This window comes from Bos indicus, chromosome 16 (assembly GCF_029378745.1).
Source record: "Bos indicus isolate NIAB-ARS_2022 breed Sahiwal x Tharparkar chromosome 16, NIAB-ARS_B.indTharparkar_mat_pri_1.0, whole genome shotgun sequence".
Taxonomy (NCBI): Eukaryota; Metazoa; Chordata; class Mammalia; order Artiodactyla; family Bovidae; genus Bos; species Bos indicus.
Genome location: NC_091775.1, coordinates 38,314,235 through 38,337,120, shown reverse-complemented (window position 1 = coordinate 38,337,120; position 22,886 = coordinate 38,314,235). Strand labels below are relative to the sequence as shown.

General features: G+C 41.1%; 1 protein-coding gene across 1 annotated transcript in view; it reads left to right on the top strand.

The window, feature by feature from the left end:
* The first annotated feature begins 945 nt into the window (after positions 1–945).
* Positions 946–22,886, top strand: part of LOC139176365 (uncharacterized) — a 33,071-nt gene continuing 11,130 nt past the window's right edge. Inside the window, exon 1 of the mRNA XM_070768123.1 lies at positions 946–1,149. The gene's annotated coding sequence lies outside the window, so the exon portion shown is untranslated. The remainder of the gene's footprint in view (positions 1,150–22,886) is intronic.

Below are 22,886 nucleotides of genomic sequence, written 5' to 3'. Positions count from 1 at the left end.
CTTTTGAATATGCTATCTAGGTTGGTCATAACTTTCCTTCCAAGGAGTAAGCATCTTTTAATTTCATGGCTGCAATCACCATCTGCAGTGATTTTGGAGCCCAGAAAAATAAAGTCTGACACTGTTTCCACTGTTTCCCCATCTATTTCCCATGAAGTGATGGGACCAGATGCCATGATCTTAGTTTTCTGAATGTTGAGCTTTAAGCCAACGTTTCACTCTCCTCTTTCGCTTTCATCAAGAGGCTTTTGAGTTCCTCTTCACTTTCTGCCATAAGGGTGGTGTCATCTGCATATCTGAGGTTATTGATATTTCTCCCAGCAATCTTAATTCCAGCTTGTGCTTCTTCCAGCCCAGCATTTCTCATGATGTACTCTGCATATAAGTTAAATAAGAGCTTAATGAATAGCTATTTGAATAAAAAGAAATAAAAAGAAACCTATGTGACAACATAACCTTGATTCTTTGCTTACACTTCAGCCAGAATTTCCTGAACTTCTCATTCTGTGTTATGGTTGCACTGAATTTGCTGATATTAAATTTTTTCTTTGGGTAAAAGTGCAATTCAAAATTACCATCATAACTTGAGTGCAGCCCAGCAGAGAAAGTTCTCTGTGCTATAAAAGACTCCATTTTTGCAGCTCTGGGATGTAACTTCTAGTGGGGGAAGCCACAGTACGTTTATCATAGTTAGTCTCTCACAATGCCGATTGCTGTTTTCTGAAGGGATTAAAAGTGAACTCAGATAACCTTTGAAAGTAACTTCATCCTCTATACAGGAAGTTGTCAAAGTGCTTTTCCAGGAGGAGTAATAACTTGATTTGAAAGAAACAGTAAAAGTTACAATAATAACAAACAGCTTAGTAACCTAAATGTTTTTAAAGGCAGTGTGTCAGTTCCGGGTCTGCATGGAGACACCCACATCCCCACCCTCCTCAGTTTCTGAGCTACTGGCAGGGAGCCTCTGTGGAACAGTGGAAAGGGAGCTAAGGGCACAGGCAATCTGAAAAACGGGAAGTTTGAAGGCAGAACACAGCCGGCATGTGACTGAGTTTTTAGCAACAGATTTCCAAGATGCATTCTTCATCCTTCATGCTCCACAATGCCAAAGCATCCAAAAAGGACAACTCTTATCCCTTATAGAACAGGGTAAGTGGCCAAGAGGGTTATTATGATCTTTAAAAATGCAACAAAGGGGATGCTGCCTCTTTTTCCATGGTATATATTCATGGGATGGAAAAAGTCAATGTGAAGGCTTGCCTTTGGCAGTGTGTCAATGGCACCCAACTCCAGTACTCTTGCCTGGAAAATCCCATGGATGGAGGAGCCTGGTGGGCTGCAGTCCATGGGGTCACAAAGAGTCGTACACGACTGAGCGACTTTGCTTTAACTTTTCACTTTCATGTATTGGAGAAGGAAATGGCAACCCACTCCAGTGTTCTTGCCTGGAGAATCCCAGGGATGGCGAAGCCTGGTGGGCTGCCATCTATGGGGTTGCAAAGAGTCAGACACGACTGAAGCGACTTAGCAGCAGCAGCATAAGCCTTTGCAGTAGAATCGGATGTACTGGGTGTCATGGAACCCAAAGTGCTTTGGGCCATGCTGCTGCTCGACTGTGGTGCCTTTGTGTAAACAAAAAGACACTCTACCCTCCAGGCAGGCTTCCCAGATAGTGCGAATGGTAAAGAAGCTGGGTGCCAATGCAGGAGACATAACAGACACAGGTTTGACCCCTGGGTCGGAAAGACCCCCTAGAGGAGGGCATGGCGACTCACTCCAGTATTCTTGGTTGGAAAATCCCGTGGACAGAGGAGCCTGGCAGGCTACAGTCCATAGGGTCACAAGCAGTTGGATAAAACTGAAGCGACTTCGCATGCCCTCCAGGCAGATTCAGCCTCAGGTTAAGAACAGAACTGGCAAGTGGAATAGGGCTGTTTTCAGCTCCATGTGCTCTTTTACACTTCTTAGTGGCCCTGCGCTTTAGCCTTACAAACTTCCACAACTTTCTGACTCATAAAGGATTGGAAAATGGGCAATAAACTGATGAACACCAAGAGAATCAGATAACATCCACTAAATACAGGAAGTGAGGAACTATCAGAGACAGTGCTTTTCTTTTCTTTTCTCAAGGTGATTTACAGCCTTTCTGTCAGGGGCAACCAGCACAGTTTGATGGCATTAAGGTCTTAGGGATCTAACTGTGCAGCAGGTGAACTCACAAGAAACATTTGAACTAGAGGATGAGCTGCGGAGACAAGTATTCGCATGTGATCTCCCCCTGCACACTGGACACTGCGGCAGAGGTTGCCAACATGAGCAATGAAGGCAGACAGTGACTGAAACCTGTCCATATCACCCCATCCAGGAGTCTTAAGGTTCTCTGGAGGGCTCAGCTGCATAGCAGCTGCACGATTCTGAAAGCCTCCTAACACAGCATATCCAGTTAGCCATATAGCGTGAGTGTAGCTCTAGCAATTTTCTCAGCCTTCTCTAAAATTCAGCAGGTCCCCACCAGCGAGATTCAACTCCTGGTCCCAATACAATGAACAGCAATCATTCAACCAGCCTGATCATATTTCACATCTACAGAGAAATCAATGCCTCAGAACCTGCCAAGAACAAAGCCACACACTGTGAGAAAATTAGTCAAAGAGATAAACAGAAAAATGTATCGTCCTCATTCAGTTAATGGAAATCTGAGGTAGACAAGGCCAAGACTTGACAGCATTCTTTAGGTGTGTCTAAAATTTTCTAGAACTCAAAATTCTTGTAGGTCTTTGCTGTTCTAGGCTAATCATTTCTTGCTATAAACTTGACTCTGAACTTGTTTTTAATAGCCTGAAAAAGTGTTTGGGCTGGGGAGCATTTTTTAGGAAAGATTTTGTATAAAAAAGTAGAATAGGGGACTTCCCTAATGGCCCAGTGGTCAAGAATCTGCCTTCCAATGCAGGGGACGTGGTTGGATCCCTTTTCGGGAATGGATATCCCACATGCCCTGGGGCAAATACGACAGGAATGCTGCAACACTAGAATGCCCTTGCATTTTCATCTCTAAAACCTGTGTGCCACAATGAAGACCTGGCACGGCCAGAAAAAAAAAAAAAAAAAAGGTAGAATAAAGCCCTAGAAACTCAAAACAGACCAGTTAGTCACTGGCACACCACATTCTCGTTAGCCTATCCCTATGCCAGTTTTGTTTTTTAATCATTGCTTCCCCACCTCTGTGTTTAAAGAATCTTCAGAAGGAGCTACATTTTCAGTGATATGCTTTTCTTCCCTGAGCTTTCCAGAAATTGAACTCTGCTTCCTGTCTGCTTTGTTGTTTTCAAGCTTCTCCAAGATTTTTACAATAAGAACCATAAAAAGTCTCTCTACTAAGGAAAATAGCTCAGAGAAACATTTTCTCAGAAGAATGGCACACGTTTCTAATGTGCTGACATTTTAGTACCTTTAACAGGGACTTGGTTCAGGCTTTTATTTTAAACATTAAATGTTTTAATGTTAAATTTATTTTAAACATTTTTCATTTTCTCAGAGTAAGAAAAATATCTTATTCTATAAACTTCCCCCCAAATACTTCAGAAACTCTTCTGCCCTGTATCCCATAATGTTGTAATTCAGCAGAAAGAGATATAACCTTAGAGTCAAAATCACTAGATACCTTTATGTCTTGGTAATTTTGGTTTCCTAACTTCTATTATCACCATATAAACATTTTACCTGATTCCTTAAAAATAAAGGACAAAGCCAAATGTCAGACCCTAATGTGAATTGCTCTACCATAATTGGTCTAATGAGGCATTTTGGTTAAATTTATTCCCAGATATTTCATTCTTGTGGATGGAATTGTGAATGGGATTATTTTCTTAACTTCTGCTTCTGATAGTTCATTGTTAATCTGAAAAAGGAGACAAACAAAACTCATAGATACAGAGAAAAGTTTGTCAGAGGGGAAGGGGGTTGAGGGGGTGGGAGAAGTGGGTGAAGGGGATCAAGAGGTACAAACTTCCAGTTATAAATAAATCATGGGAATGTAACGTACAGCAATGATGACTGTAGTCAATAATATTGCGCTTCAAATTTGAAAGTTGCTAAAAAATAAATCTTTTAAGGTGTCTTCAGAAGAAAAAATTTGTAACCTTGTATGTTACAGATGGTAACTAGACTGATTGTGATAATATATACAAATATCAAGTCATTATGTTGTGCATCTGAAACTAAGATAATGTTGTGTATCAATTATACTTCAATTAAAAAAAAAAGACATCTTGGATGGGCCCATTGTTTGATCACACATAAATATGCACGTGGTGTTTTGGCCTCTCAGGAGTATTATAGTAATGTTACCAAAAGGTGTGGGGTGCAGCTGCTCACTGCCCAAGAGTCAATAAACAGGCCAGGTTGGTGGAAAGGAAAACTTGCTTCATTTCAGATGCCAGCAACTGGGAGGGGAGGGCGGACATCTGTCCAAAGGCTGACTCGCTTCCCACCCCCCTGACAAGGAGAAGGTGAGAGCTTTTATAGGCTGAGGGAGGGGGCTACATGCAGAAACAGTACAGTCAGCTCTGACAGTTGTCTTCAAATTGGTCACTGGTGATCTGACCAGCACCATCTTGGTTATTTTGCAATGTCGTTCCTGCGTGCTTAGTTGTATCCAACTCTTTGTGACCCTATTGACTGTAGTCAGCCAGGCTCCTCTGTCCATGGGGTTTTCCAGGCAAGAATACTGGAGAAGGTTACCATTTCCTTCTCCAGGGGATCTTCCCAACCCAGGGATCAAGCCCCATGTCTCCTGGATATCCTGCATGGCAGGCAAATTCTTTACCCACTGAGCCATTGGGGAAACCCCTGGTTATCTTAGGTACAATTAATCTTCAGTTCCAGGGTTGGGTTTTTTCCATTTCTTTGAGGTCAGTTCTCATAAGTGGGCAGCTTACCTCATGGCTACAGCCTGGTTATCATGTAATCAACTTCTCCTGCTAGTGGGCCTTTCGGTATCTATCAGACAGCTCACAGGATATGGTTCAGAATATTATCTGTACCCCTTGAGAAGGAACTAAAGGTCCTGAGATGCTTAATGAGTACATTATTATTTTTAGGTCTCCTTTGGCTGTTTTCCTCTGTCTGTGAAGGTGCTCATTTATCTGATTAAAGTTATTTTTTGACTGAAGTTTTCCATAGACAAAAGGCAGGCAGAGGACATGGGGGGAAGTATCGGGGGCGGGGGGGGGGGGGCGCTGCTCTGGTTCAGTCCCCCCTTTTCTTTGATACTCCTCAATCTTGTGGAGACACAGAGCAAGAAAGGGAACATTACTTTGTCATAGTACCTGGACAAACATTTGAAAATTACTAGACATATTACAATGAGGATAATAATCAAAATGCATCTTTGTATTGTTCTCTGAATCTATTTTTCTAAATGGTTAAAGCAAATGTACAATATACGTTTGAAAGTAAAAGTGAAGTTGCTCAGCCATGTCCAACTCTTTGCGACCCCATGGACTGTAGCCTACCAGGCTCTTCTGTCCATGGAATTTTCCAGGCAATAGTACTGGAGTGGATTGCCACTTCCTTCTCCAGGGGATCTTCCTGACCCAGGGATCAAACCTGGTTCTCCCACATTGTAGACAGACACTTAACCGTCTGAGCCACCATGGAAGTTACACAATATACGTTTAATAGGCCACAAACAGGCTGTTTTGGTTAGCCTAAAGTTCAAAGTAAATCATGTATAAGCCAGAATGATTTCCCCATACCTCAACATGTGAAAATCTCATCATTTACACTTTTCAACTGTAAATTTTCCATAGAAATTGTTGATAATCAGTATATTTTTTGGAGAAGGCAATGGCACCCCACTCCAGTACTCTTGCCTGGAAAATCCCATGGATGGAGGAGCCTAGTAGGCTGCAGTCCATGGGGTCGCTAAGAGTCGGACATGACTGAGCAACCTCACTTTCACTTTTCACTTTCATGCATTGGAGAAGGAAATGGCAACTCACTCCAGTGTTCTTGCCTGGAGAATCCCAGGGACAGGGGAGCCTCGTGAGCTGCTGTCTACGGGGTCACACAGAGTCAGACACAACTGAAGTGACTTGGCAGTAGCAGTATATTTTTCCAGCGTTGCCAGGGTGGCTCAGTAGTCCGCTCTGGGTCTATCCATGTCCCTCGGTTCTAGACCTCCTTTATGTTTATGTATCTGCCTAGTTGTCCACATTAGGGGAAAACTAATCAGGTATCATGGACAGGCTCTGAGGTATATTCATAGGGAAACACTTTATAAGCCATGCATTTTATCATTTATACCCAGTTGTCATACAAACATTGGACATGTGCTTTAAGCAGTGAACTTAAAGCCATCAGTGCTACACATTGTGAGAAGTTATACTCTGTGACAACTTTACTCGACAATTTTTCCAAAATCTTTTTTTAAATTTTTTTATTTTATTTTATTTTTAAACTTTACAATATTGTATTAGTTTTGCTAAATATCTAAATGAATCCACCACAGGTATACATGTGTTCCCCATCCTGAACCCTCCTCCCTCCTCCCTCCCCATACCCTCCCTCTGGGTTGTCCCAGTGCACCAGCCCCAAGCATCCAGTATTGTGCATCGAACCTGGACTGGCGACTCGTTTCATACATGATATTATACATGTTTCAATGCCATTCTCCCATATCTTCCCACCCTCCTCCTCTCCCACAGAGTCCATAAGACTGTTCTATACATCAGTGTCTCTTTTGCTGTCTCGTACACAGGGTTATTGTTACCATCTTTCTAAATTCCATATATACGCATTAGTATACTGTATTGGTGTTTTTCTTTCTGGCTTACTTCACTCTGTATAATAGGCTCCAGTTTCATCCACCTCATTAGAACTGATTCAAATGTATTCTTTTTAATGGCTGAGTAATACTCCATTGTGTATATGTACCACAGCTTTCTTATCCATTCATCTGCTGATGGACATCTAGGTTGCTTCCATGTCCTGGCTATTATAAACAGTGCTGCGATGAACATTGGGGTACACGTGTCTCTTTCCCTTCTGGTTTCCTCAGTGTGTATCCTGACAATGTACAAAATTCTTTTCTCAAAGTTCCTTTTTCACAAATCTTTTACCATTTTATGGATCCAAACAAATTTGTCCTGTATTTCCCCATCCAGAAACAAACAACTGTAGGATAAAATTATTATCATTTTTCCTCAACAAAAATATTTCCATTCTTTATACCTTCTCTTCACTGAAAACACACATATCCTACTTGCTTTACACACTGAAACGCTTCCCTTATCATTTATACACATCACAAGTTTTAACCCTGGAAAACCTTAACAAAACCAAGAAACAAGTGATTTAAATGTTATACCAGCATTTTCTGATTGGAAAATTCAAGAACATATTCTATAACCTCTAAAAACATACATTTTTCATATCAAAATTTCTCTTAAATGTGGTACAGGGTATGTGTTTATAAACCCAAACATTTTTAGTTTCCTTCTTGGTCTTGCAAGACAAAAGTAGATACATTTAGATTTGTTGGATTTGTAAGCACTTATTTTTTAAGCCAATTAAATGGATCTCGTTTACAAATTAACCTCAGCAATATTATCCAAAGACAAAAACACATATTCAGACATACAGACATTCAGACAAACAGAGATATCATTGTTTCATCTTTCTACATTTCATAAATTAGGCATTGTGAATAAACTTTATCAGTTTATTAATAATAGTCAGAATAGTTGAATTTATACTCTCAATGTTAAAAAGCTTCCCTTTTGTTTCCCTTGGCTTAAACTTTTACTATTTAACCCAAGGTTAGAGTCCCAGGCAAAGTGGTCAGTGTTTGTATTTCAAGGACATGATAAAAACTAACTTCAAATTTTCTCCTAGGCATATTCATTTCCTTAGTGTCTGAAAAAAATCGTTTTATCAAGCCAGGTTTCTCTAACTGCATATGCAAAAAGAACAAGTTTTGGAATTTCAAAAGAGTTTCATCTGAACCAGTTTTCTCTGGAGTCTAAGGAATACTGTTGCCATACATTGTTCAGAAAAAAATCATCTTTCTTTTTCTATAGTCATAGTTTTATAGCTTGACTTTTTCTTAATGAATTGAACCTGATTTTCTCATTTTACATAGGCAATAATACTGTCAATCACACAAATGGAATATCCAGTCACACATCAAACAACAGAGCTGTCATAAACCCTCTCCAGTGGTGACTGGTACGGAGTCCCAAACAAACACTTCTCCAACACATATGATCCTCAACGGTAGTCGGATATCAGAACCAATTGGCAAAATTCCCAAATGACACTCAATGCTCACAAACAGTCCTCAATGGTAGATGGATGTCAGAACCAATTGGCAAAAATGCCCAAATAGCAGTCAGTGCCCACAAATGGTCCTCAACATCAAACACACATCAGAATCAACTGGCAAAATGCCCTAATAGCACCTCGTGCCCCTAAACAGTCTCAACATCATATACACATCTGAACCAACTGGAGAGAAAGCCCAAATAGCAGTAGCCCTCAGAAATGGGAAGGTTGCCCGGTGCCCACCAGTGAACTTGGGAGGGTGGGTATCTGTCCAAAGGTCAACTACCATCCTGACAAACAGGGTGAGCGCTTTTATAGGCTGAGGAAGGGGTCCACAGCAGAAACAGTACAGTCAGCTCTGACAGTCATCTTCAGATTGGTCATCAGTGGTCTGACCAGGGTCATCTAGTTGTTTTAGGTACAGTTAATCTTCAGTTCCCGGAGAAGGCAATGGCACCCCACTCCAGTAGTTTTGCCTAGAAAATCCCATGGACTGAGGAGCCTGCTAGGCTGCAGTCCATGGGGTCGATAGAGTCGGACACAACTGAGCGACTTCACTTTCACTTTTCACTTTCATGCATTGGAGAGGGCACTGGCAACCCACTCCAGTGTTCTTGCCTGGAGAATCCCAGGGACGGGGGAGCATGGTGGGCTACTGTCTATGGGGTCGCACAGAGTCGGACACGACTGAATCGACTTAGCAGCAGCAGCAGCAATCTTCAGTTCCAGGGCTGGTTTGTCTCCATGTCTTTGAAGCCAATTCCCCATAATTCAGTTGGTAAAGAATCCACCTGCAATGCAGGAGACCCGGTTCAATTCCTGGGTTGGGAAGATCCACTGGAGAAGAAATAGGCTACCCACTCCGGTATTTTTGGGCTTCCCTTGTGGCTCAGCTGATGAAGAATCCACCTGCAATGTCGGAGACCTGGTTTGATCTCTGGGTTGGGAAGATCCCCTGGAGAAGGGAAAGGCTACCCACTCCAGTATTCTGGCCTGGAGAATTCCATGGACTGTATAGTCCATGGGGTCGCAAAGAGTCGGACACAACTGAACGACTTTTACTTTCACGCTTTCACTCATAACTGCGGCAGCCTACAACACGGCTACAGCCTGATCTTCATGTATTCAATTTCTCCATCTGATGAGCCTTTCAGTGTCTATAAGACTGCTGAAAGGATATGGCTCAGAATATTATGTATAGCCCTTGAGAAGGAACAAAACATCTTTGATTACACTTAATGAGTACTTATTATTTGATCTCCTGTGACTGTTTTCCTTTGTTTGTGAATGTGCTCATTTCTCTGACTAAACTTATTCTTTGACTAAAGTTTTCCACAGACAAAGGACAGGCAGAGGACATGGGGGGAAGGACTATAGGGTCCTGCTCTGTTTCAGTAATAGGAAGAATTGAGCCCCTCCTTGGTGCCAGTCCCTTCGTGGTTAGTTTTGTCCAATATTTGGAAATACAATAGAATTCTGTTCTATTCTAAAGCCTAAATGCATTCTCATGCCAACAAGAATTCATCAAGCACTCACTGTTATGTAGAAAAGAAAAGATATGTTATTTCTATCGTTAATAATTTCTGTTAAAGATATTTAATATTTGTAATAAAAGTTTACTCTTCGCTTCTCTGGTAACCAAACACTTCCAGGTATACTCCATTTCTTCTGGATCTTTCCAGAAGTGGTGTGAAGAATAAAGACGTCCCCAAGTATATTTGACTTCAGTGTGCCCCCTTTACAATGACTTGTGTATTTCCTTTGTTAATCAAGAGACTTTGTCAAAGTTAATTTGTGAAAGGTCAGAGATTAACTAACAGGAAACAGGACAATAGATAACTGACAGGATTCGAGCCTCAGAAGAAGAGAGATGTATGAAAGCAAAACAAACACCCAAAACTGGGAGGGTAGGAGGGAAAGGACAGAAATGAGGAATGGCAGAGAGAAATGAGGACTTGTGTGCTTAGTAGCTCAGTTGTATCTGACTCTTTGGTGGGACTGTAGCCTGCCAGGCTCCTCTGTTCATGGGATTCTCTATACCAGAACTGGAGTGGGTAGCCATTCCCTTCTCCAGGGTATCTTCCTGACCCATGGATCGAATCCCAGTCTCCTGCATTGCATGCGGATTCTTTACCATCTGAGCCACCAGGGAAGCCCATAGAGAGACAAATATGGAGTTATATCAACTAAAATGTAGGAAACCAGAAAGGGTTTGGGGAAAGTTAAAATGGTGGAACCCAAGGAAAAAGACCAATTAGGAAGTCAAGAGATTTCTTGGAATTTGCACAATAGCTGAACTTTTAAACAAGTGAGTAGAGGTGGGATTCCTGGTGACTCACAGCAGAAAAGACAATGAAGGAACAAAGTCACGTGATTATGATAAGAGGCCAAGGAAAAGCATTTTATGGCAGCCCCAAGTGACCTGGCTATACCCCTAGCATTTCATCCCCATTGGAGATTTGGTTTTATGGGACAATACTGCTGAGCTTCAAACCTAGAATGACCACACATCCCAGTGGCCCTGACACAGTCCTGGGTCCACACCCACTGCCCCAGTGTCTCATCTGGTTTAACATTCTAGCATTCTCAAACTCTCCTGATTTGAATGATAAAGATATGATCGTTTATACCAACCCTGTAGCACTATCCTTAACCTTATACTTTTGTGGAGTAAGTCACAATGGAAAAAACCACTCAATAAATCAATATTAACTTCTGAGTTCAGTCTTTTTAAAAACCTACACCCAGGAATCAAGCAAAATGCACCTCTTCTTATCATATGTCAGACACTGAGCTTGACAACGGAATATAAATATGTTATAATATATAATATAAACATATTATATAAATATAATATGTTCTGTGTTTTAGGGAGCTTCCAGTGTGGGGTAGAAATAATAACACAACTAGTGAACCTCTTTCATCACACACACTGTGCAGGTTTCTTTTCCTTTTTTCTTTTAAAAAATTGTATTGGAGTATAGTTGATTTACTATGTGGTGTTAGTTTCTGCTGTACATCAAAGTGAATCAGTTATACATATACATTCATTGAGTTCTTCTTAGATTCCTTTGCATATAGGCCACTGTGAAGATGTCTGACAGAGTTTCTTCTTGAGTTCTAGAGTAAGACCGTCTGCCTGTAATGGCGTATATTAGGGAGAAAGTGGACAGAAATGAGAAAAGATGCGTATTTCAAAATGTTAATCATCTGATGGTGACTTGGTAATTTTTCACACAGAAATAGAGGTTGGAAGATGGGTCACAGAGTTAGGAAATCCTGCCTTTCTTTTTTTTACTTCTAATTTCAAAATTGAGACAGTCTTGTAGGTCACCCTGCTTATTTATATGCAGAGTACATCATGAGAAACGCTGGACTGGAAGAAACACAAGCTGGAATCAAGATTGCTGGGAGAAATATCAATAACCTCAGATATGCAGATGACACCACCCTTATGGCAGAAAGTGAAGAGGAACTCAAAAGCCTCTTGATGAAAGTGAAAGAGGAGAGTGAAAAAGTTGGCTTAAAGCTCAACATTCAGAAAATGAAGATCATGGCATCCGGTCCCACTACTTCATGGGAAATAGATGGGGAAACAGTGTCAGACTTTATTTTTTTGGGCTCCAAAATCACTGCAAATGGTGACTGCAGCCATGAAATTAAAAGATGCTTACTCCTTGGAAGGAAAGTTATGACCAACCTAGACAGCATATTCAAAAGCAGAGACATTACTTTGCCAGCAAAGGTCCGTCTAGTCAAGGCTATGGTTTTTCCAGTGGTCATGTATGGATATGAGAGTTGGACTGTGAAGAAAGCTGAGCATCGAAGAACTGATGCTTTTGAACTGTGGTGTTGGAGAAGACTCTTGAGAGTCCCTTGGACTGTGAGGAGATCCAGCCAGTCCATTCTGAAGGAGATCAGTCCTGGGATTTCTTTGGAAGGAATGATGCTAAAGCTGAAACTCCAGTACTTTGGCCATCTCACACGAAGAGCTGACTCATTGGAAAAGACTCTGATGCTGGGAGGGATTAGGGGCAGGAGGAGAAGGGGACGACAGAGGATGAGATGGCTGGATGGCATCACTGACTCGATGGATGTGAGTCTGAGTGAACTCTGGGAGTTGGTGATGGACAGGGAGGCCTGGCATGCTGCGATTCATGGGGTTGCAAAGAGTCGGACACGACTGAGCGACTGTACTGAACTGAACTGAACTGAATCCATTCAAATCATAACACCAGATTATAATGATAGTTTTCATAGCACACCAGTTTCATTTCTTCCTCATTACCATCTTTAATGGTACCATTTTCAAATACTGTGGTCTCCAAAGTGGGCATAAAATATCCTCATTGTAATGAGAAAGGAAGAAAATATTAGACCATACATTTGCATTCGATTTTCTAAAATCTACAACATAACAAAGAAATTAATTATTGATTGATTTCCCATAGCATAAGACACACCAGGAGTTCAGCATAATCTCCTAATATTCTGCTATCATAATTTTCTCTGCCTCAACGGTAAAGCGGCTGCCCACAATGTGGGAGACCCGGGTTCGATTCCTGTGTTGGGAAGATCCCCTGCAGAAGGAAATGGCAACCCACTCCAGTACTCTTGCCTGGAAAATCCCATAGATGGAGAAGCCTGATAGGCTACAGTCTATGGGGTCGTAAAGAGTTGGACACGTGGAGAAGGTGATGGCACCCCACTCCAGTACTCTTGCCTGGAAAATCCCATGGACGGAGGAGCCTGGTGGGCTGCAATCCATGGGGTCTCTGAGGGTTGGACATGACTGAGCGACTTCACTTTGACTTTTCACTTTCATGCATTGGAGAAGGAAATGGCAACCCACTCCAGTGTTCTTGCCTGGAGAATCCCAGGGACAGGGAGCCTGGTGGGCTGCCGTCTATGGGGTCGCACGGAATTGGACACGACTGAAGTGACTTAGCAGCAGCAGCAGCAGAACCATAAGAGCCTCATGTATAGAAAAGAGGACCAGGATATCTTGGGGTTACCACGGGAGACTTTCCAGGGGAAATTTTGAGAACTTACTTTGGTATCTTTGATTATTCCAAGAGTAGCCTCCCCCTACTTCTGGAGAAAGGCCTGGGTGCTTGAGAAATGGGTCAGTGTTTTATTTGATCACTTCTTTACTCAAAAATTTTCAGTAACTCTTTATTATCTCAAGAGTGAAGTTTAAATCTCTTAGTCTGCATTCAAGACTCTCCTTAATTTAGCCAAAACTACCATTTCCATGCTGTCTCTAGAACACTGCTATAACTATTCCTCCTAAAGCGATCTTTCATTATTAAAGGTTACTTACCCCATCATGGATGTACAAGGTGGTGCTAGTGGTAGACCTGCCTGCCAGTGCAGGAGACACAAGAGACACAGGTTTGATCCTGGATTGGGAAGATCCCCTAGAGAAGGGAATGGCAACCCACTCCAGTATTCTTGCCTCGAGAATCTCCTCCTTCTCTTGGACAACCTCATGGACAGAGGAACCTGACGGGCTACATACAGTCCATGGGGTCGCACAGAGTTGGACACAACTGAAGTGACTTAACACTCACCTCATTATGACCACCTAGGTTCCCTTCTCTTTCTCTCTTTTTAAATTTTATTTCTTCTATCAGTTTTTTAGCTGGATAATTTTTATATTTTGGCTGTGCCGTGCAGCATGTGGTATCTTAATTCCCTGACCAGGGATTGAACCCATGCCTCCCACAATGGACACACAGGATCTTAATCACTGGACTGCAGGAAAAGTCACCCTCTTCTGCCAGTTTTATTGAGATATAATTAACATACAGCACAGTGTAAGTTTAGGGTATACAGATCTCAAGTCAAGCATAATGACTTGACTCACATACATTGTGAATGATTACCACAAGTTTAGTTAACACCCATCATCTCATATAAATATGGAGAAAAAGGAAAGAAAAGAAAAAGTATATATATATATTTTTTCCCCTTGTGGTGAGAACCTTCAGGATTTGCTTTCTTGGCAACTTTTAAATATCCTGTAGAGCAGTGTTAACTATGCCATCGTGTTGTACATTCCATCCCCCATACTTATTTGTTTTCCGTGTATAAAATGGATGTTTGTAACTTTTGACCACCTTCATCCAATTCTCCAACCTCCCCCCTCCCCAAACTCTTGCCTCTGGTAATCACAAACTTTTTTCTATGAGATTTTTTTTTTTTTTAAGATTCCACATATAAGTGAGATCATACAGCATTTGTCTCTGCCTCACTTATTTTATTCAGCATAATGCCTTCATAGTTTATCTATGTTGTCTCAAATAGCAGGATTTCAATTCTTTTCCATGGCTGTGTAGTATTCCTGTGTGTGTGTGTGTGTGTACCACATTTTCTTTATTCATTCATTGTTGATGGACACTTAGGTTATCACTTCTCCTTGGGATCTCTGAAAATACAATTACATTGGAACAACAGTACTTCCTTGTAAATTATTTTGTCAAATCACTTTATTCTTTTTCTGTGAAGGTAAGATTCAGAGAACACAATACATCTGGTGCCTATGAACGGAAAAAGCACATATAAAAAAAGGGAAAGGGGAACTCCAAAGATTCATTTTTATTGCGTGACAATTTCCCCAGTAGTTGCTCTGAGAAAGGGAACCAATTTGCAAATAAAAAACTCTTATTTTCAGTTCAAACTTTTTCCTATTAGTTATCCCCATGGCATATAAATATGTCCACTGTAAGTTTCCTGCATGTATGTAATTCCCCAGAGCCTAGTTAACCCCTAGTAAGTTCATGGATTTGACAGTTTCAGAAACAATTTTAGGAAAAGTAAGATACAGCAAGCCAAGAGGTTGGGGCAAACAGCTAACAGCCTTTGTCTGACCATGTTAGTCACTGAGGACTACTGTCTGATTGCTATGGAAAGTGTCTTAAAACAAATTTTCTTTGAGAATTGTCTTTCCATTGTTTAGACCGGTCAAGTATATCAACGATTTTCTTATTACTGTCAGAGTTTTGGAAACAGTTTGTCCTAAGGACCCCTGGGAACCTTGGGGCTATCCAAATGAGGCTTTCAGCTTTTTATCTTGAACAGGAAGCAATTTTGCAAGATACTAACCACAACCAATGAAACACCAAAACTTTTCCACGAGAAACATGCTAGTATCAATGATCACTTTTTGAAATTCTAAGCAAGTAATTGCATCTAATTTTCTATGGAGGGCTTTCCTGGTGGCTCAGTGGTAAAGAATCTGCCTGCCAATGCAGAAGACACAGGTTTAATACCTGGGTTGGGAAGATCACTTGAAGAAGGGAATGGCAACCCAGTCCAGTATTCTTGCCTGGGAAGTCCTATGGACAGAGGAGCCCGGCAGGATATAGTCTGCTGCTGCTGCTGCTGCAAGTCACTTCAGTCGTATCCGACTGTGCAACCCCATAGATGGCAGCCCACTAGGCTCCCCCGTCCCTGGGATTCTCCAGGCAAGAACACTGGAGTGGGTTGCCATTTCCTTCTCCAATGCATGAAAGTGAAAAGTGAAAGTGAAGTTGCTCAGTCGTGTCTGACTCTTTGCGACCCCATGGACTGCAGCCCACCAGGCTCCTCCATCCATGGGATTTTCCAGGCAAGAGTACTGGAGTGGGGTGCCACTGCCTTCTCCGACTTAGGAGTATAGTTGTATGCTAAGTAGGATGTGTTGGTTCATTTGTGTCTGACTCAGCAACCCCATGGACTGTAGCCCACCAGCTCCTCTATCCATGGGATTCTCCAGGTAAAAATACTGGAGAGGGTAGCCATTCCCTTCTCCAGGGGATCTTCCCAACCCAGGGATCAAACCTGGGTCTCCTGCATTGCAAGTGAATTCCTCACCATCTGAGCCACCAAGGAAACCCAGGATAGAAGTATAAAAAGAATAATAAAATACTATTCCCGGTCTCAAACTGTTTACATTTCCCAGGGAAAGACAAGCCATGCTAAGACTCCATCTTACTCTTCCTTTTTACAGAAAAATGTCTCCAAAATATTTACACTCACATGTTATATTGCCTCATTTTTCCTATTTCCTCAAGCTCTTCTAGTTGAGCTTCTGTCTCACCACTCTACAGGCCTCCCAGGTGCCATTAGAGGTAAAGAGCCCGACTGCCAATGCAGGATACATAAGAGATGTGGGTTTGATCCCTGGGTTGGGAATGATACCATGTAAGAGAATATGGCAACCTGCTCCAGTATTTTTGCCTGGAGAATTGCATGGACAATGGAGCCTGGTGGGCCATGGTCCATAGGGTCTCAACACGAATTGGACATGACTGAAGTGACTTAGCTTGCATGCACTCATCACTCTACACAAATAGCTCATTACTCCATATTTCCAAATCCAGTGGTGGTCACTTTTCTGTCCTTACGTTACTCATCAGCTCAGGGGTTGACCACAGCCTGAACTGATGCTCAGTTCAGTTCAGTTTCTCAGTTGTGTCCGACTCTTTGCGACTCCATGAATTGCAGCACATCAGGCCTCCCTGTTCATCACCAACTCCCAGAGTTCACTCAAACTCACGTCCATCAAGTTGGTGATGCCATCCAGCCATCTCATCCTCTGTTGTCCCCTTCTCCTCCTGCCCCCAATCCCTCCCAGCATCAGGGTCTTTTCCAATGAGTCAACTCTTCACATGAGGTGGCCAAAGTACTGGAGTTTCAGCTTTAGCATCATTCCTTCCAAAGAACACCTAGGACTGATCTCCTTTAGAATGGACTGGTTGGATCTCCTCACAGTCCAAGGGACTCTCAAGAGTCTTCTCCAACATCACAGTTCAAAAGTATCAATTCTTCGATGCTCAGCTTTCTTCACAGTCCAACTCTCACATCCATACATGACTACTGGAAAAACCATAGCCTTGATTAGACGGACGTTTGTTGGCAAAGTAATGTCTATGCTTTTGAATATGCTATCTAGGTTGGTCATAACTTTCCTTCCAAGGAGTAAGTGTCTTTTAATTTCACGGCTGCAATCACCATCTGTAGTGATTTTGGAGCCCCCAAAAATAAAGTCTGACACTGTTTCCACTGTTTCCCCATCTATTTGCCCTGAAGGGATGGGACCGGATGCCATGATCTTCATTTTCTGAATGTTGAGCTTTAAGCCAACTTTTTCACTCTCCTCTTTCACTTTCATCAAGAGGCTCTTTAGTTCCTCTTCACTTTCTGCCATAAGGGTGGTGTCATCTGCATATCTGAGGTTATTGACATTTCTTCTGGCAATCTTGATTCCAGCTTGTGTTTCTTCCAGTCCAGCGTTTCTCATGATGTACTCTGCATAGAAGTTAAATAAGCAGGGTGACAATATACACCCTTGACATACTCCTTTTCCTATTTGGAACCAGTCTGTTGTTCCATGTCCGGTTCTAACTGTTGCCTCCTGACCTGCATATAGGTTTCTCAAGAGACAGGTCAGGTGGTCTGGTATTCCCATCTCTTTCAGAATTTTCCACAGTTTATTGTGATCCACACAGTCAAAGGCTTTGGCATAGTCAATAAAGCAGAAATAGATGTTTTTCCAGAACTCTCTTGCTTTTTCCATGATCCAGCGGATGTTGGCAATTTGATCTCTGGTTCCTCTGCCTTTTCTAAAACCAGCTTGAACATCTGGAAGATCAGGGAACTAAAATGGACTGGAATGGGTGAATTTAGATGACCATTATATCTATGTTGCTACACTTTCCCAATTTTATGCTCCACTCCATTGCCTGCACAGTCTCAATCTCCTTTGCCAGTTTCTATTCCTCTGATAACCATCTAAATGCATCCCAGAGTTCCAGGCTTTCATCACTTCTTTATCTTCATCTATTCAGAGTAAGTATGTCATCTACTCTTATGCCTTTAAATGCCTTGCAGACACCAATGAGCCTCAAGTTATTGCCTTTGTCCCTTACCTTTTATCTAAACTCAGCTCATGGGCAAGCACCTGCTTGCTTAAAATCTCCACTTGAATATTTATAGGCTTTCAATATTAATGTAGCAAAACAAAGCTTGTGATCCCTATTCTCTTTCCCAACTTCCATATCTCAATTCATAGCTCCCATTTATTCAGTTTCTCAGGCATAAACCTAGGAATCGTTATCAATTTCTTCCTTTTCCCTACTCCTATTAATGATTTATAAATCAGTTGTATTAACTTTACCTCTAAAATAAGTCTTAAATTTGTTCCACTTTCATTTATTTCCACTACTATAATTCTAAAAATAGACCCTAATTTATTTTACACCTGCCTCTTCATTATTAATTCTCCATAATTATCTTTAAAAAATATAAATCAAATATCCCATCCATCGTAGCTTAAAACCTCTAATGGTTTCAGATGCCCTTGGAATAAAATCTAATTTTCTTATCATGACCTATAAAGGACTCTTTATAATTCTAGCCTCAGCATATACCACTTTTTCCTTCCTAACTGACTACACCAAAGGCACACTGACTTTTTTGTTCATTGAGCAGAGACCAAGCTAGCTCCCACCTCAGGGTATTTACCCTTATTATTTGCTCTAAACGTGTTTCCCACATCTTTGCACATTCTTGGTATCCTTTGGGTCTCAGTTCAAATGTGGTTCCCTTCTCAGAGAGACTATCCAAAGTGAAGTACCTTTCCTTCCTTTACTTTCTCTCTGGCCATAGCCTTGGACAATAGAAACCATTGTCTGAAATCACCTTGTTCAATTATATGTTTCCTTATTTATTGTCTTCCTCTCCCTCTCTGGAATGTCAGGAATCTGGAACTTCATGCATCCTATTCATTGTTATATCCTCAGTGTTTAGGAGGATGCCTGTACGTAAAAGGCTCTCAGTCAATATTTGTTGAACAACTGGCTGAAAGACTCTAGCTGCTCCCTAGTGCATTTAGGATAAGGTTCAGCAATGGCTTAGCCGGTAAAGCGTCTGCCTACAATGTGGGAGACCCTGCTTCCTTATCCAGCCTTAGCAGTCACTGCTCAGATGCTCCGAACTCTCCTCAGCTTTGGTAGGTGCTGTCACTACTCACCACTTCCGGAGTTTCACCTGTGCTGTTCTTTCTTTGGATTCTCTCCCCGCTCTGTATTCATCTTTGCCTGACTCACTTCTACTTAAACTTTTAACTCTTAGCTTGGGGTTCAGTTCCTCTGTGTTGGTGGTTGATAGATAATCTTCCCAAACAGCTTCCTCTTCAGACCAGAAAGTTTGAAGTCCTCATTTAGAAAGTTTAGAGGTCTCCTTGTCTTCTTGGAACTGTGGATGTTTCCACAAATGCCAATAACAAGAAAAATGTTGGGGGTTCTCACTGAGACAATGGTGTGACAATTCTTAAGGAAGGCTTGTTTCAAATAACCTATTACCATAGCAATCAGAAAGCAGTTGTAGTGACTAATATAGTAATAAAAGTTTTGAAGGTTAGGTTAAGCAAGGTGTTTCCTATGAAAACTGATGACTTTTAATTCTTTACCCCTCTGCCCTTGGGCCCCTTTGCTTTTCACTGCTTGTTTTCTAAGGAATGGGCGTTTTCGGGAATTGGGCTCTAATTATCAAGTTTCATGAGTACATTTCTAAGTCAAAATTAGACTTGTGATTAATTTAAACTTGGAAACATCCTTTGAACTTAATGGGAATTTTCCATTTGTAAGAAAACATTTTTTCAGGGCAGACAGCTGAGGAGGAAAAAACAAGCAAATATCATCATATATATAAGTTCACTCGAATCTCATAAGTGTCTTTCTACAAATCCCAGAAAGGATTTGGATTGTTACCCCTGTTTTGTTCACTAAAGCTTCTCCTATTACAAAACTTAGTGGTGGTTTAGTTCATACGTCGTGACCGACTCTTGAGACTCCATGAACTGTAGCCCACCAGGTTGTCAGTCCATGGGATTCTCCAGGCAAAAATACTGGAGTGGGTTGCCATTTTCTTCTCCAGGGGATCTTTCCAACCCAAGGATCAAACCCACATCTGTTACATCTACCTGCACTGCCACGTGGGTTCTTTACCAGTGGCTCCACCTGGGAAGCCCATCATAAGATCATCTGTGAGTAAATATGAATTAAAGAGTCAAAAGGAGGGGACATACCTATGGCTGATCCATGTTGATATATGGCAGAAACCAACACAATATTGCAAAGCAATTATCCTCCAATTAAAAATAAATTTTAAAAAATAGTCAAAAGAATATCCTGCAGTTCAGAATAGGTAAAAATCACAGTGGGCTGAAGTAGTCAGGGAAAGCTTTGTAGGAGACAGGATAAGAATATGGCTTTGGAGGTTGAATGCAGTTGAGTAACCAAGATGAAGAAAGGACATTTCCCTAGAAACTGTGACAGAGCAGATGTAAGCAAGAAGCACAGGCCCAGTGAGTAGACAAGTACTGCAGAGGAATTATTGCCACAAAGTCAGCTTGAGGTCTGCTTGGGGAGAGCTCTGTTGCCCCACCTAAGGGGTCAAAGTCTTTTGCCTGTAGATAGTAGGAAAATGTTAAAAATCTGTCACTGTACAAGTAATATACTGCAAATTCAATTTAAGAAAAAAAACTTATCTTGTCATGGAATACAGGATCTATTAGAAGGAGGAGAAACTGGAGGTAAAGAAACTAGTTTGGAATCTCTCATAAGGCATAAAGGGAAGGCTTAGATTAGGCAAGTGGCTTGGAAAAGAGTATTCAGAGGCGAAGGATAGCCACCAGTGGTGGTGATGCCACACGTTAGGAAGGTGCCATAAGTCTTTTCCTTAAAAGATTAAAGTTGCTGAGCTTCTAGTGCTCTTTGTGGACTCCTCTCCCTATATTCTTTGTATGCACCAAGTCTCAATGTCCTTCAACAATTCTAAATCAAGACTCTAAGATCTTTAAGATTGGGAATTTCCTCCACTCCTCCCTTCCTTCCAACAGCTTTGGTGAAGAATAGATATATGGCAAACAGAATGTTTTAAAGTCTGCAATTTGGTGAATTTTCACATATGTATACAGCCATGAAACCCCATCACAAATAAGATCATAAGCAAACCCATCATCCCAAAGTTTCTTAGGCTACCTTTTTAATCCATCCTTCCACCTCAAAAATTCTGTAACTCTCACCCCCATCCCCACCTAGACAACAATTGTTTTGCTTTTTCTCACTATAGATTAGTTTTCATTTTCTAGAGTTTCATGTTAATGCAACCATACAGTATATATTCTTTCTCATCTAACTTTATTCATTTCACATTATTGTTTTCAGATCCATCCTTGCTGTGTCTATCAATAATTTAATTATTTTTATTGCTGAGTAGCATTTCATTTTATGAAGTGAAGTGAAGTCACTCAGTCGTGTTCGACTCTTTGTGATCCCATGGACTGTAGCCTACCAGGCTCCTCCGTCCATGGGATTGTCCAGGCAAGAATACTGGAGTGGGTTGCCATTTCCTTCTCCAGGGGATCTTCCTGACCCAGGGATTGAACCCAGGTCTCCTGCATTGCAGGCAGATGCTTTAACCTCTGAGCCACCTTTCATTTTATGCATAACAACAATTTGTTTATGCATTCACTTATTGATGGACATTTGGTTTGCTTCCTGTTAAGGGGCTATTACAAATGAAGCTGCTTCTGTTTCTGTTTTATTGTATCCATTCACTTGTTTTTAGATTTCACATATAAATAATAAGATATAATATATCTTATATAATATATATAATAATAAGATATAATAAGATATAACATTTGTCTTTATCTGACTTGTTTCACTAAGTGTAATACCCTCCAAGTCCATCCATATTGTTACAAATGGCAAAATTTCATTCTTTTTTTTTTAATGGCTGAGTAAATAGTCCATGGTATATATTGAATGGATATACCAAATGTGCTTAACCATACTCATTAAAGGACATTGGATTGCTTCCAGTTTTTAATGAATAAAGCTTCTAAAAATATTCAATTACAAGTTGTTGTGTAAACATGTTTCCCCCCAACCCTGGGATAAATGCTTTAATTCCTGAGTTGTATGGTAAGTACATGTTTAGTTTAAGAAACTGCCAAACTATTTTCCAGAGCATCTATACCATTTTACAATCCTCCCACCTCTAGGCTATGCTTCTCTCTTAAGCTCCAGACCTTTGATTCCAACTGCTTATTGGGCAAATTGCCTTGGATATCTCCCATCCTCAAGCTCAGCATGTTAAAATGTGAGTTCATTATCTTCCCTTACATACCAGTAATCCTCTTTTATTTTCTGTCTTCACTAACATAACCATTTACTACCCAATGTAGACACTGAAAGCCACCTTGGAGTCCTCTTTCTCATCTATTTCCACATTAAATCCAAAACTTGGATAGGCCCGTTTTAACTCTTGTCTTTCAAACAGAGAAGACAGATCATTATTATCTACCAATAATTATAACTATCTAAGCATTAACATAATGATATCCTACCTTGGGGTACTTCCTTGTCAAATTAAGCACAGGTATTTTAGAGTTGGTAGGTATATTAATGCTTATGGTATGGAGAAGTGAAATAGACTCACTGGTCACATATAAATAGGTCTAAATTGCCAAGTGAATTTAGAACCCTCTGTATAGTAGCAAACTGGAA